Genomic DNA, 12,898 nt, shown 5'->3' with positions numbered 1-12,898 from the left:
CCTGGCAATCAAATTTATCACCATTGACTTTATCTATTAATTAATCTATTAATATTATCTATTAATCTATTAATTTATCTATTGATCTATTTATCTATTAATATTTTTGAGCATCTCCTATGTGCAGATTATTGTTACGCAACCTGGGAAAATACAAATTAGTAAAAGATGTAAAGATTATTGCAGCCATCCAGGAATTTGCAACCTAATTGGGGAGATAAGAAACATAAATTTTCCCCCCAGGGTATCTGTTCCCTGCTGCTGCTCACATCCCCACCTTCAGATGCTTTCTCTCTGGTCCCTTTACTCAATTATATTTCTCCAAATGCTTTCATTTTCACAATCTCAACTGGAGATATAACGCTGTGTTTTTGGGCCTGTGTACAGTATGTATTATTCATATGCTCGCTTGTTTCTGAACAACTTATGAAAACCAACTAGAGATTAATTCATAAAAAATAAGCTTTTTTCCCCTCTCCCTTTACAGGACCAAATCTGTTTCTCTGCCCCAATTGTATTGGCTGATTGGGTTTCTGCTCTCCCTCTGCCCCCGTTCTGCAGGAAAATCATGTCTCTTTAGTATTGCTGCCACATATCCTTTCATGTGCCTGAAATATATACCATTGTGTTCTGACTTCTGTTTTGTGCAGAATCACTTTCACGCTCTATCTTCTGCAAGGTCCCTCTGTCTTGGCAGCCAAAGACACTTCTGTTTGCAGCCTGGAGATTTCCATTGTACTTTGCGCATCGCAAGATTTTTGTTCTGGGAGGTGGCCTTTTGTAGTTGAGTCTGCTAATGTTCGAACTGAAAACAGACACAGCCATACTTCGTCAGTCTCATTCTGCTCCAAGGTGCCGTTGTCAAGTCCACAGAAGGAACCAAAATGCTCCCCCTTCACAAGGCAGAAGGTGGGCTAAAATCAGCAGCAAAAAGTGTCCACGTGTTGCTCATCAAAAGGTGAAAGAAGCACAGGTGTTTGATCACTGGGAATTTTAACCTTCTGAATTTCAGACACCTTCATCTTTTTTCTACATGGGCATATGCCTGCTACTCTTCTTCCTGAAAAAACATGCCTCCTTGGGACGCCTGGCTAGCATAGTCTGCCTTCAGCTCAGGTCATGATCCCAGGGTCCTGGCATCGAGCCCAGGGTCGGGCTTCCTGCTCAGCGGGGAACCTGCTTCTCCCTCTGCCTCTCCCCCTGCTCATGCTCTCTCTCTCTCTGACAAATAAATAAATAAAATCTTAAAAAAAAAAAACATACCTCCTCTTCCATCCTCTGCTTTGGGACTACCATCATAGAGTTGCTCCCTCTCTAATTCTCAGTAGAGTTTGTGAATAGATTTAGAGACAGTGAGGTTCCTTCCCTGCCCAGCTCCCTAAATTTCACTTTTAATTATGACACAAACACAACTTCAATTTCACTTTGGTAATAAACCATATTTGTCCCATTCTCCAGCACCTCATGCCCAGCATATGATTGGGATTTGGGGCTCAAAAAAGAAAGAAAGAGGGGCGCCTGGGTGGCACAGCGGTTAAGCGTCTGCCTTCGGCTCAGGGCGTGATCCCGGCGTTGTGGGATCGAGCCCCACGTCAGGCTCCTCCGCTATGAGCCTGCTTCTTCCTCTCGCACTCCCCCTGCTTGTGTTCCCTCTCTTGCTGGCTGTCTCTATCTCTGTTGAATAAATAAATAAAATCTTTAAAAAAAAAAAACCTATTGAATAAATAAATCCATTTATCTCCCGAAATCTAGAAGCCCAGGCTTTGCCTGCTGCCTCCCATCCCATCTCCCAGGTACCACCCCTTAGCTGCCTCTTGCTGACCCAGTTCTCCAGGCAGCTGGAGGGACAGTGAATGTGGCACAGAATTGTGGACTGTGAGGTGGAGGGGAAGGCATGAAAAGGCATTGACCTAAGGGGACAGAGTGCTACCCCTCCCCCCATACAATGCATCAATTCAATCACGGAAAAGAACTCTTAGAAATTTTGACACAAAAATCATCTAAGTCAATGTGCCCTTGCATGGTGGTCTGAGGCTGCTTCTCTCCTGGAGTGTGTCTGTGTGTGTGTGTGTGTGTGTGTTCAAACATACCCTTACATGAATGCTTGTCATTTTCTTCACCCCCTTACATATTCTATTTTATTATCCTATATCGCCCACCAATATGCTCTAAAACACACTTTTACATCCCTATCAATATGCATTGGAAACTTAATCTTTCCTTCCTTAAATCTTTTTCTTTCTTTCTTTCTCTTTCTTTCTTTCTTTCTTTCTTTCTTTCTTTCTTTCTCTCTGTTTTTGTTACACTTGCTCTATCCATCCTTCTTTCACTAATTGCAGCTTATTAGTTGTTATGGCAAACCCCTTTGCTCTCAGTATCTTTCTTTCTCTCTCTCTCCCATTATGTGGTTGCAAATGACGATGTTAGCAAAAAAAAGACAGCTTTTATTCTCCCTGCGTCTCCTCTCTAGGCCTTTCTTCATCTTCCTTATTATCTCTGTGGGACCCTCCCTGCCCTCCCCCACCTTACACACAGCTTACAAAGCCAATAAATAAATATAAATAAATAAATAAAAGGCTAGGTATCTCTGGCTGTCCAGAAGCAGTATTATTTACTACTATAACAAAATGAAACTGTAGAATCCTTGAGCCAGAGTAGCAAGTTGTGATTTGTGGGGCCTCAGGATATGTGGTAACTTTGGAAGCAGCTTCTCAAATTTGGAGTAGCAGTCATCACAGCAGGCCAAATATTTTAGGGGAACACAGGTGGCACACTCAATTCCAATTCTTTCTGGCTTCAGCGTCCACCATTCATGCCCTACTTAAGACCCCTATGGGGTGACTCAGATCAGTGCCCATAAGAAGTGCTCCATTCCTCTAACTTTAGCCAATATCCTGTCTGAATCAGGACTAAACTGAGTGTCAACTAAATTCATAAAAAGATCTCCAAAATTTTTGCTAACATTATTCCAGACCCATGTTCCACACCCCTTTAGAAATGCACTCCATTTCTATATGTCTTCCTAACAAGTTATTTTGCTGTCATATTTTCTCTGACGTCTGTCACCTTGGTATCTAAGCACTCTGGCAAATTCATGAGGCTAAAAACAAACAGTTATGTGGGAAGGGGAAAGAGAGCTCTTCTCTTCTCTTCTGCGCTCTCATCTCCGTAGGGACAGAGCAGCACAAAGAGGCTATGATTCTCCAAGGTCATTCTGCAAAGACAGCATAACAGAGCCAAGAAAAGACTGCAGAATCCTAACTTCCAGTCCCCGACCTCCATAATTTGAAGATACTCTGTTTAAAATTGGTGTTTTTACAGAAAATACCCAAAGAGATTTTGTAGCTGCTGGCCACAGCCAGGAAGGAATCATCACAAAAAATCAGACACACCTCCTTCCCTTCCAAACTCTGCATCTTTCCCCTTTCTCTTGCTGCTGAGTATTCAAGCACTCTTTCAACTTTAAATACTTAAATGACATTAGCCGAAATGTTCAGGGGTTTCATTCATTTATCAAATCATTCAATCATTATTACTTGAGAGCCTTCTACAGTCAAACAAATGTTAGAGATGAGCAAGACTCTACCTATCTTCAAGGACTTATAATCTAGCAAGAGAGATAAGAGACACATGCAAAAATGCTTACTGAGGACATACTATTTGCTATTCTAGACTCTGAAGAGAGAGCAATGGATAAACCTACAAGGATTCTGTTCTCATGGACCTCACCATTATAATGACAAAAATAGACAATAAAGAAACAGATAAAGGAATAACATATATTACATTAAAATATAATACAAGATGAAATGTGATATAGCGAATAGAGAAATAGATGAAGTGCCCAACATTTCTTTCGCACATGGGATTTAAGTAGCTGAATTGGAAGTATGCTCTAGTTTCAGAATTGGATTTGTAATACCCCAGGCCTCTGAATGTAATATTTTCTTCTCTAGTAAGCAAATATCGTTGCAGTTGTTGCATTTGGTAATCTATGTGGAGCAAAAGATTGTGCACCCATAATAAGCTCGTCACCAAGAACTTTAGAAGAACTTGGAGGCAGCTGAAATAGAAATGGTCCAATTCTAGCAGAGAATTTTTTTTAAAAGAACCTCTGGGACCTATTGTAGTCCACTGGCCACCTGATAGACTGCCATCCGAAAGAGATGGAATCATTTCTCTACTCTGATGATTTAAGCAGATTTCTTATAGTTCCTGAAGATCAAAGGAACAATCCTAACCTCTTTGTCTTTAAAAGTAAGTGAGATTCTAAAGTTTAAAAAAATATTTCAGTACTCAGATATACATTAGGTGGCAAGTTCTTTTCCAACATTTATTATTTCATTAGTCCACATTTACTTGTCCCTTGGGGTACAGTCACTTGGGCAACACTGAGCCTTTAGCTTCTCAAACAAATGACTTCAAAGAAACTTCTTATGCAACTTCAGTGTGTACTCTCTGCTGACCTAGAAACTGCCATTCAAAATAGTCACTCTCCTTCATTTGTAAAGAAGTCCAGGAAGATAGTGTTTATTATCAAAATTCAGAGGAGGTATTATGCTGGACAAATTTCAAGCAGTGGAAAAAGTAAGTAAATTCTGGGATTGGTTGATATTACAGACTTGATGAAAGAAGAAAGAAAGAAGGATGAAAAGAATGAGAGAAATGCCAGGCAGGAGGAGAAAGAGAAAGACAGGGGGGAGAAAAAGAAGGAAAAAGAAAACTACACAAGGTACACAACTATAAAACTGAGTAAAATGTACAAGGAAATTCCTCATAGGCACTGGACAACCGGAAGCACAGACTACTAATTCTAGAGAGAAGGCAAACATACACATACATGGTGAGTTTCACATTTGCATATTCTTCCTGACCAGGAGCTCCTCTTGGACAAAGGCACAGGGAAGTAGAGCTCAAGCAGAGCACATTAGTCTCTCTGCGATCTGTAAACAGTTCAGTACTACGGACACCCTTAAATTTTCAGGACAGGATAAATGAGAGGAGGAAGCTACATAGAAGGATGACCTCAGAAGTGAGAAGAGTCCACAGAACTAAACAGAGAATGGATGCTCCAGGACTTAGAGGTGAATCAAGATACCAGATGTCCACACAATGTTAGGAGACAAAGTAGATATCTAACTGACAAACTTAGGCATTCAGTTGAGACCTCAGAAAGTCCATCCCATGCCCTAAAGTAAGAGGTACCTCCCAGGGCTAAAGATAAAACTGCACTGAACCTACCCTAATAAAGGATAAAAACAACAGATTTAGATGAACCCACCAAAAACTTTACTGCTTACCAGAACAAAGTTAAACTTTCTTTTAGAAAAGACAACGTACTCCAGACTCATGATGTGTCACCACAGGGTCCAGTGTACAATAAGAAATTACTAGATGCGTAAAGAAGCAAGAAATTGTGACCCATAATCAATAAAGAAAAGAAAAAGTCAATGGAAGCAGATTCCAACATGACCCAGATATTGGAATTAGTAGATAAGAACTTTAAAACAGTTATTATAAATATGTTCAAAGATAGTATAAATATGGGGCACCTGGGTGGCACAGCAGTTGGGCGTCTGCCTTCGGCTCAGGGCGTGATCCTGGTGTTGTGGGATCGAGCCCCACATCGGGCTCCTCTGCTATAAGCCTGCTTCTTCCTCTCCCACTCCCCCTGCTTGTGTTCCCTCTCTCGCTGGCTGTCTCTATCTCTGTCGAATAAATAAATAAAATCTTAAAAAAAAAAAAAGATAGTATAAATATAACCAAGTAAACAGATGGAAACTCAAGAAGAGATAAAAAAAAAAAAAGAACTCAATAGACATTCTAACATTGAAATTGCAATATCTGAAATGAAATGTACTGAATAGGCTTAAGAGCAGATTAGAGATTTCAGAAAAAAGCATCAATGAGCTAAGATCCCTTTTTACTATCCAAACTGAAGAAAGAAAAAGAGGTTTGTTTTTTTTTAAAGAAAGATAATAGAGAATTCTCGTTCTGTGAAACAATCACAAGTGCTATAACTACATATAGTTCATTTCCAGAAGAAGACAAAATGAGGAATAAAATATTTAAAGAAATAATAACCAAAAATTTACCAGATTTTTTTTTTTTAAGATTTTATTTATTTATTCAACAGAGAGAGAGACAGCCAGCGAGAGAGGGAACACAAGCAGGGGGAGTGGGAGAGGAAGAAGCAGGCTCATAGCGGAGGAGCCTGATGTGGGGCTCGATCCCACAACGCCAGGATCACGCCCTGAGCCGAAGGCAGACGCTTAACCACTGTGCCACCCAGGCGCCCCAAAAATTTCCCAGATTAACCAAAATCTCTGACCTTTAAATCCAAGGTCAGAAAAAAAAACAAAACCTAGGTACATCGTACTTCGATTGCTGAAACCCAAAAACAAATAAAGAATCTTTAAAAAAAAAAAAAGTGAAAAAATGCATCAGAGACAGTAGAACAATGATACAAAGGATGGTTTATTTCTCACCAGAAACACCAAAAGTCAGAAAATAAAAGAAAAAAATATGTAAAGTGCTGAATAAAATGAAAAAAGAAAACAAAAACAAAACCCAACAATTACCTAAAATTTTATAGCTAGAAAAAATAATCATCAAAATAAATATGAAAATGAAATAAACATATGTTTAGATAAGTGGAAACCAAGAATTCATATTCAGACCTTCATTCTAAGATACTTTAATAGAAGTTCTTCAGACCACAGAATGAAACTTCTAATATGCAAGAAGGAACGAAGAGCATAAGAATAGTTAAATATCTAGATAAATATATATATTTTTTCTTTTTTTAATGCCTTTAAAAAGCAGCTGACTTTTAAAGGAAAGAAATTAGACAATGTATCTTACGGTTTTAAAATATTTAAAAGCAAAATACATGAAAACAGTAGCACAAAAAATGAAAGTAAATGAAATTATACTCATAGAATTTTTACATTTTATGTGATGAGATACAATATTAACTCTAAATAGATTGTGAAAAGTTAATGATCATGTAGTAATTCCTAGAACTCTGAAAAACTACAAAGAAGTATGGCTAAAAAGCCAATAGAATAAATAAAATAAAATGTTAAACTAATTTGATAAATTCAAAAGAAGCCAGAAAAGGAGAGACTGAGAAACAAAAAAGAAAGACTCAACAAGTGAAAAATAAATTGCAAGATGATAAGTTAAATCCAAAATCATCAATAATTACATTAAAAGCAAATGTACTACAAACTCCAAATAAGGGAAGAAATTTCAGACCGGGTAAAGAAAATAAGACTCAATTATCTGTTGTCTATAAGAGATACACTGTAAATATAAAGACCCTGATAAGTTGAAAGTAAAGAATGAAACAGATAATCACACAAACAATAATCATAAGAAATCTTGAGTGGCTATACTGAGAACAGACAGAACAGACCACTTGATAAGGAGCATTTCCAGAGACAGACAGAAATGTCATAATGATAAAGGAGATCAATTATTCTGGAAGATATAATAATCCTATAAGTGCTTGTAATAATAGAGCACCAAAATACATTAAGCAGGAAATGACATGAATAAAGAGAAAAATAGAAAAATAAACAGAGATTTAAAATTTTCTTAAACAGAAATTGATAGAGTAACTAGGGAAGCAATCAATAAGGAAATACAAATATTTGTACAACACTATAGACTGCCTTGATTTAATGGAAATTTTTAGAACAATACAATCCTGAAACTATAGAATATACATATTTCAGGTGTACATGATATAACATATATACACATATAGTCTATATGGACTAAATGTTAGATCATAAAATAAGTTCCAATACATTTCAGAAGATTGAAATTTTCACATATGTTTTCTAACAACAAAGGATTAAATAAGAAAATAATAAAAATAAGATACATAAAAATCCTCAAATATTTGGAAATCAAACCACATACTTCTACATAATCTGTGGATCAAAGTATAACTCATAAGAGAAATTAGAAAATACTTTGTACTGAATTATAATAAAAATGCAACATAACAAAATTCACGTGAAGCCTCTAAAATGGTGCTAGGAGGAAAATGTATTACTTTAAATGCTTAGATGAAAGTAAAATAAATATTTCTAATAATTGATTTGAGTTTTCATTATAAAAAGCCAAAAAAAGAAAAGAGAGAGGGAGAGCAAGTTTAACCCCAAATAAGTAGAAGTTAACATAGAACAAAAAGTTGTCTTTGAAAGGTTGATAAAATTGAGAAAATCTGAACAAGATCAAGAAAAATGGAGACTACTTTAATTACCATCAGAAATAGAAAGGGCGGTATCACTACAGATCCTACAGACATAAACAGGATAATAAGGAATATAGCAAGTTTCACCAATAAATTCAACAATTTGGATGAAATGAACAAATTCCTTGAAAACACAGTTTTGTAAAACTGACATAAAAAATACAGAAAATAAAAATAGCCCCTATCTAGCTTTTTTAAAATGTAGAATTCATAACCATAAAGAAAATTTACAGTCCAGATGGTTTTACTACTAATTATATGATAGACTTAAGAAATAATACAGTCATTCACAAACTCACAAACTCCTTCAGAAAATGAAAAAAGGACCACTTCACATTTGGTTTATGAAGGCAGCAAAACCCTGATTTCTAAACTTGATAAAAACATTTCAGTTGAAGATCATGATCAAATATCCGCCATGAACACAGACGCAAAAATCCTTCACAAAATACTAGCAAACCAAACCCATCGATAACACAAGAATTTCCAATTATGACCATGCTGGGTTATACCAGGAAAGCAAGGTTGTTTTAACATTCAAAAAACAAATCAATATAATTTACCATATTAGAAAAACAAGGGTGAAAATTATATATTATTTCAGTAGATGACCATTTTAATTTTAAAAAAATCATTTGGCAAAACTCAACATCCATTCTTGTTTAAAACTCAAAGCAAAGTAGAAATAGAAAGGAACTTAATCTGATAAAAGTCATCTACAAGAAATTCTACAATTAGCATCCCATTTAATCATGAAATATTGAACTCTTTCTCCTTTATGTCAAGAAAAGAGTGAGAGTGTTTCTTTTAAATTCTCCTATTCAATATTCTACTAGAGGTTCTATACAGTAAAATAAAGCACAAAAAGTAAATTAAAAGCATTAAGATTCAAAAGGGATAAATTCTGTTTAGTCATAGAAATTGTAATGGTTTATGTAGAGAATCTTAAGGAATCTACCAGAATTTAGAAGTGAATAAAGTAAGGTCACAGGATACAAAGTCACTATACAAATATCATAAGCAAATTTTAGATAATGAAATTTTAAAATACCATTTACGATAACATTATGAGGCATAGAATATTTAGGAGTAACAGGAACAAAGGATGTGTCAAAGGTCTACATTAAAAACTATAAAATATTGCTGAGATTAAAGAAAATATAAATAAAGGAAGAGATATATAATGCTCACAGATTAGAAGACTCAATGTTGTCCAACTGTCAATTCTCCCCAAATTTTCTATAGAGTCGATGTAATCCCAGTAAAGATTCCAACCAGACATTTTAACGACATGAACAAATTTATGCTAAAATGTATATGAAAATACCAAGGGCCTAGAATACTCTAAACAATCTTAAAAAGAAGAACAAATTTGGAGAACTCACATTACCTGGGTTCCAGGCTTACACAATTTTACTGGGGTGTTGATTATATAGGTGTATCTACTTTTCAAAATATATTGAATTGTACACTTGAGATCTGGGCCTATAACTGTATGTAAATTTTACCACAATGAGAAAAATAATAAATAATCCCAATTTCCTGTCAGTAGACTCCATCACAAGAAGGTAAAGGGACTTTCAGGTGAGTATAGATGAGATACATAACAAACTCCTTTTCTTTCTGTCTCCTTTAGTAAATAACTCTGATAGATTATTCTATGTCATCTTGGATAAACTGAAAAAACCTATCCAAGAATCTCTTCTCCATAAATTTCTAAATATATAGCATCGGCCAAAACAAAATTTTCACAGGATTTGGAAGGCAGCAATGAAACAGTAGTTAATAACCAGATGGGGTAATAGACAGATGCAGAATTGCCCAGTGTGTCTCATGTTGTTTTCATTCTCATCTGCTCCTCATCCAGCCCTTGTTCTTAACTACTGACCCTGCCAAGCAACAGCAGACTCAGGCTCACCACCAGACACCTGTCTGAGGACCCACAGAGATGCTAGCTGTATAGAGTCAACATTCCCCATAGTCCTTCCCAGTGTTCCCTTTTAAATTTTCACTGCTGATTGTCTGGCTGGTCACTGGTTCATTTTCTATTCTTCCAACTCCCTTTCTGAGCCTTCACTTTTCCAGTTCCTTCCCAATTATATAAGATCTAACTGCCAAATTGAATCCCTTACCATGGAACACTTTCAGGGACTCTAATTCCCTGACTTATGATATAACAACACTTTCTTCTCTGAAGCTTCTCTAAGCTGGTTCACTTAATGAGAGCAAAGGGTGATGTGGGCTGAGTGCACCACATACAGGTGGAGGAATGGGCTATGTCCCTGTGGTAGAAGTACCATGGGGATAGACCTCAAAAAGATGACATTAAACCTCAGATAAGCTTTCATGTGTCATTAGAGCATCCTAAAACCATAAGATGTACCCTTGTATGAAAATATGCTTTTCCATGAGTCATCTGATACACATTCTGATTTCAAAACAGAGGGTTCAGAACAACCTGTCTTACTCAGGTCTTTGAGGAGGCTGATGGATGTAACTGAAAAGTCAACGTGCTGAGAGATGATAAAAGTGTGTGTGTGTGCATATAAGTATAAATTTGTATTTATTTCTAAAAATTGGATAAACAATGCACATATTTTGAACAGAAAAAAAGAATAGTATATCAGAAACAACATGATCTTTGTATTTAGAAAATTATGAAACCTTAGAAAAATCATCTTACACTCTTATTCCTTATTCTATTTACCATGAAATTGGATATCAGACCAGTCCTAGCTTCTTCATAAAAGAGTAGAAAGTAATGCATTTCTGCTCGGTGCTTGTCAGACTTTGTGCAACTGTCCTGTAAAGAAAGTGTTATTAGCTTCATTCTACAGATTAAACTATGACTCAGAGACATTAAATAACTTAATTAGATCCACACAATTTCTAGGAAGAAGAGCTATAATCTGATCTCATGTCTGTCTGAGTGACTCCAAGATTCAGTCTTCCCACTAAACCACCCTCATTCTGAGCACGGACCTCTATTTGAGGAAAGGAGAAAAGCCGATGTGTGCATGTTATCCCTGTGAAATTCTGTTAAAATAATTGTAAAGAAAATACTTTTTAAATCTTCCAGACTTCTATACACATTTATATGCTCCTGGTCAAACGAGTCCCTTTGAGAGAGTATAGATATATCCAAATGGGTTCAACAAAAACACTATTTTCCAAAATATTTTTGGAACTCCTTTCTCAAAATGGCAGAATTGTGCACAATGCTATATACTATATATATCCGTACTTTATACATATACATGCATGTATCTATATATACAATATACATACATACAGAGATTTTATATATTAATATATATACAAATTTTATACACATAGATAGATATGGCACCCACTTCCCTCTATATTCTCTAACGTACACATAGAATCCAAGGCAACTTTTTTGAGAAACAACACACGTATCAGGCTCACTGTGGTTGGAATAGCAGCATCAGAAAGAGAGTTGAACAATATGGCCTTTAAGGTCCTCTCCAACACTGAGATTCCCTGTAATATAATTTGTTATGTTTGTTTAAAAAAAAATCACTCTATTACATTATGGTCACACCTCATAAAAAGCACTATGCAAATGAAAGGTGTATCTTTGTTATGAATAATAATATTATAATTGGCCTTTTAGTAGAATCTCTAATTGCTGAATTAATTTCCGTCGGTTCTCACCATGAGGTGAGAAAGGCCCCTGTTGAGTGTTCTTACAGCACCCTGATTTCTTCCTTAGCAGGAGTCATATTCACTTGTCTGGTGTCCAAAGTCCCCTCTAGGTCTAAGTTCCTTAATGGCTAAGGCAAACCTGTTCATCACTGTGACTTGGACTGGCATCAGAGGAAAACAATAAATATTTTTAAATAACAATAAATATTTGTTGAATGACAAAACCATAGCCTGTGGAATCAATCTCAAAACCTTCCCCTGTCCTATCATTCCTGTGGAAATAATTTATGTGTCATTTACCAAAGCTCCCCATGTGAAAGGCAGGAAGTGGATCTTCTGCGGGGGAGAGACCTTGCACGGAGGGAGCATACAGCTTAGCAGGGAAGCCAAGAAGCCCCTTACACAACCGCAGGTAAACCAGACTACAGAAACTGCACACACTTCAGACGAATTTGTTCCAGCTGGGGTGAATGGTGAGGGCAGGGGTCATGGGGGCAAGGAAGCATTTCCGGCCCAAACAAAAAGAAAATCATGAGTAAATACACAGTGCAGAAATATGAAAAACTTTTTGAACAAAACTGAGCAGCCCCGTTGGCTAATGCATATGGTCTGTGGTGGGGAGGAGGGTACAGAATTAGATGTTGACTTTGGTCATGAGAAAAGAGCCATCATCCATCATCGCCAGGTGTGGTAGGCTGAATAATGACCCCAAAGATACCCGAACTCTAATCCCTGGAGCCTTAATGTTACTTTATGTAGCAAATGTGACTTTGCAGATGTGATGAGATTATACTGAATGATGCCACTAGACCCTAAATGTAAAGACGGGTGTCCTTTTAAGAGGAAGGCAGGGGAAGGTGTCCGAGTAACAGAGAAAGCAATGTGACAATAGAACAGAGAAAGAATTGAAGATAGTACCCTGCTGACCTTGGAGATGGTAGAAGGGGCCAAAGAAATGGG

Source organism: Ursus arctos, unplaced genomic scaffold (assembly GCF_023065955.2).
Source record: "Ursus arctos isolate Adak ecotype North America unplaced genomic scaffold, UrsArc2.0 scaffold_22, whole genome shotgun sequence".
NCBI lineage: Eukaryota > Metazoa > Chordata > Mammalia > Carnivora > Ursidae > Ursus > Ursus arctos.
Note: the sequence above shows the minus strand (reverse complement) of the source record.